Raw genomic sequence first — 3,582 nt, 5'->3', positions numbered from 1 at the left:
AGGCATGGTGGCATGTGCCTGTAACCCCAGCTACTCTGCAGGCTGAGGCAGGAGAATCGCTTGAACTCAAGTGGAGTTTACAGTGAGCAGAGATCTCTCCATCGTATTCCAGCCTGAACAACAGAGTGATACTCTGTCTCAAAAAGAAAAAAAAAGAACCCATTATGTGCTAAGCATCTGGCAAGGTTCTTTTTCCACATTATTCCTCTTGCTTACAAGTAGTCAGACATTTTAGAAATAAGGAACCAGAGGACGTTGACCCTGGTCACCCTGTTAGTAAGCGACGAGTTTATCCAAGGCCTGTCTGAAGCTGAAGGTTGTGGGCCCACCACCGTCTGGCCTCTAGGGTGCCACAAATCCTTGTCTGACAACAACAAAAGCAAGTAACTTACATGATTGTCACGTTCAAATGAAATAATACATGGGAAAGCATCTTATCAATCATCCAGTAGATTATGAACAGTGATACTGATTAAGAAAAAAATATAAATAGCAAAAGCTTTGATTCTTCCAGAAAACGCATTTGAATTTGAAAGCAAAAGTGGAAAGCTGGCAGCCTATGGCTCCATCCAAGGATCTTGTTGATACTTTTTTTTTTTTTTGAGAAAGAGTCTCACTCTGTCACCCACACTGGAGTGCAATGGCACATTCTCAGTTCGCTGCAACCTCCACCTCCCAGGTTCAAGTGATTCTCCTGCCTCAGCCTCCCGAGCACCTGGGACTACAGGCGTGTGCCACCACACCCAGCTAATTTTTGTATTTTTAGTAGAGATGGGGTTTCACTATGTTGGCCAGGCTGGTCTCAAACTCCTGACCTCGTGATCCACCCGCCTTGACCTCCCAAAGTGCTGGGATGACAGGCATGAGTCACTGTGCCCGGCCCTTGTTGATAAATTTTGTTGTACTTGCACAGTGTATAATATTTTTCTGTCAACATTTAAAAATCAGGCAATTTCATATACAACTTTGATTTTTTAACATTTCTTTTATTTTTTACTTTTATTATTATTATTATTTTTTTTGAGACAGCGTCTCACCCTCTTTCGCAGGCTGGAGTGCAGTAGTGCAATCTCGTCTCACTGCAACCTCTGTCTCCTGGATTCAAGGGATTCTCCTGCCTCAGCCTCTCAAGTAGCTGGGACTATAGGTGACTGCCATGCCTGACTAATTCTTGTATTTATTATAGAGACGGTATTTTGCCATGTTGGCTAGGCTGGTCTTGAACTCCTGACCTCAAGTAATCCGCCCACCTTGACCTCCCAAAGTGCTGGGATTACAGATATGAGCCACCACACCCAGCTAAGCATTTCTTTTAAATGTGTAAGTCACTGGGTCTATCTTCTGCAGGGCTCTGCTCCCTGGGGCTGAGTAGCAGCTTCCTCTTCTAAGCAGGGCATGTGAAGTAGGGTCTCCCAGGAGGTCTCCCTACATCCATCACATCCCTACATCCATCATGGCTGGCTTCACCTCTGTATACTACCTGACAGGTGTCTGCAGGTAGCCAGTGTGTGATGGTTCTGGAAGAATGACGTGTGTGTGTGTATGTGTGTGCATGCACCTTCATTAAGAGTGGAGGACAAGGAGGGTGCTTTTGAGGTGCTGAGGGGCATTCTGGCTACCTCTTTTTCTTTAGAAACAAGGTCTGGCTTTGCCACCCAGGGTGGAATGCAGTTGTGCCAACATATATCACCATAGCCTTCTACTACTGGACTCAGGTGAACCTCCTGCCTCAACTTCCCGAATAGTAGGACTACAGGCATGTGCATTCACACCTAGATATTAAATTTTTTTTTTTTATATAGAGATGGGATCTCGCTATGTTGCCCAGGCTGATTTCAAACACCTGGGATCAAGTGAACCTCCCACCTTGGCCTGCCAAAATGCTGGGATTATAGGCATGAGCCACCAGGCCCAGCCTGGCCACCTCATATAAAGCATTGTGAAGGCTAGTAATTGAACCAAGATAAAATTCTTTTTAAAGATCCACAGCCAAAGACAAAATAATCACATCACAGATAAAATAGGAAAGTCTAAGCAGAACTTCTTTTCTTTTTTTTGAGACAGAGCCTTGCTCTGTCTCCCAGGCTGGAGGGCAGCGTCATGATCTCAACTCATTGTAACCTCTGCCTCCCAGGTTCAAGCAGTTCTCGTGCCTCAGCCTTCCCAGTAGCTGTGATTACAGGTGCGTGCCACCATGCCCGGCTAATTTTTTGTATTTTTAGTAGAGATGCAGTTTTACCATGTTGGCCAGGCTGGCCTTGAACTCTTGACCTCAAGTGATCTGACCTCCTTGGCCTCCCAAAGTGCAGGGATTACAAGCATGACCCACCGTACCTGTCCGAAGCAGAATTTCTAAGAAAGCTGTAGGCTCCTAAAAAATCCACTGGTTCCCCAAAGTGTGAAGATGAGATTGGGCGTGTTCAGGGTGGTATGGCCGTAGACACCCAGGGTGTAAAGAAAGGTTCCTGAGTGAACAGAATTCATACTGCTTTGCAAGCATGAATTACAATCCTTGATTTGACTCACCAGGGCTCAGGCTGCTGAGCTCAGTGATGAGCACGCATTCCCTTCTGCTCCTTGCCCTGCTCCACCCTTTCCCCTGTGCTGTCCAGCACATCTTTATTCCGGGTTGATTGGGACCAGAGTCACCTGGGACGCAGGTGAACAGGACCTAGGTAGGCATGTTGCTCCCCATCAGAGAGGATTTGTCGGAGACCCCACGGAACAGGGAGATGTCCAGGGCAGCAAGAATCCCCTGGGGGAAAAGTGCCACCTAGATTTCATGTTGGCTGAGGGGGCCACTAGATGAAAGGCAAAGCCATCTGACCTTTGAGTACAAAGCCACAAGCCCAGGGTGGCTTTTCAGGACAAACTCTCATCTCATTTGATGTGTTTGCTTTTTATTTATTTATTTAGCAATACTAGTTTTATTTGCCATGTCTTCCTTTTTTTTTTTTTTTTTNTATCAGGCCAGTGAAGAAAGGGAAGAAGGGTTCCCAGGTTTGCTGGCGGGTCTCAAGGCTTCCAGCTTTGCGGTTTTCAACATTTGGTTCTCTCTGACCAGCGCATCAACTGTTATGGGTGACCATACCTCCTCACCCGTCACCCATTTTTGAGCTTCTGTGAGAAAGAATTTTCTGGCTGAGTGAGGTGGCTTACTCCTGTAATCCCAGCACTTTGGGAGGCTGGGCGGGTGGATCACCTGAGGTCAGGAGTTCTCGACCAGTCTGGCCAACCTGGTGAAACTCTGTCTCTACTAAAAATACAGAAAAAAATTAGCTGGGCATGGTGGCGGGCATCTGTAATCTCAGCTGCTCAGGAGACTGAGGCAGGAGAATCACTTGAACCTGGGAGGCGGAGGTTGCAGTGAACTGAGATCGTGCTATTGCACTCCAGCCTGGGCAACAAGAGTGAAACTCCGTCTCAAAAAAAAAAAATTCTGCTGTGTCTGTGGGAAGTCCATCTTCACCCTGCCATCAAATGCACACAGGAACAGAGTCGGTGCAGCCCCATCACGAAGGCAGAGGTGTTTGTGTGTGGAAGGGTTGGTGTATCCACATCAACCACAGACCATGTCTTCTT

At 46.8% G+C, this 3,582-nt stretch overlaps 1 pseudogene; it reads left to right on the top strand.

Annotated features, from left to right (window-relative positions):
* Positions 1–387, top strand: part of LOC108309168 — a 4,561-nt pseudogene extending 4,174 nt beyond the window's left edge.
* Positions 388–3,582: the final 3,195 nt, after the last annotated feature.

Source organism: Cebus imitator, unplaced genomic scaffold, assembly GCF_001604975.1.
Source record: "Cebus imitator isolate Cc_AM_T3 unplaced genomic scaffold, Cebus_imitator-1.0 Scaffold92, whole genome shotgun sequence".
NCBI classification, from domain to species: domain Eukaryota; kingdom Metazoa; phylum Chordata; class Mammalia; order Primates; family Cebidae; genus Cebus; species Cebus imitator.
This window is presented reverse-complemented; position numbering and strand designations above follow the sequence as displayed.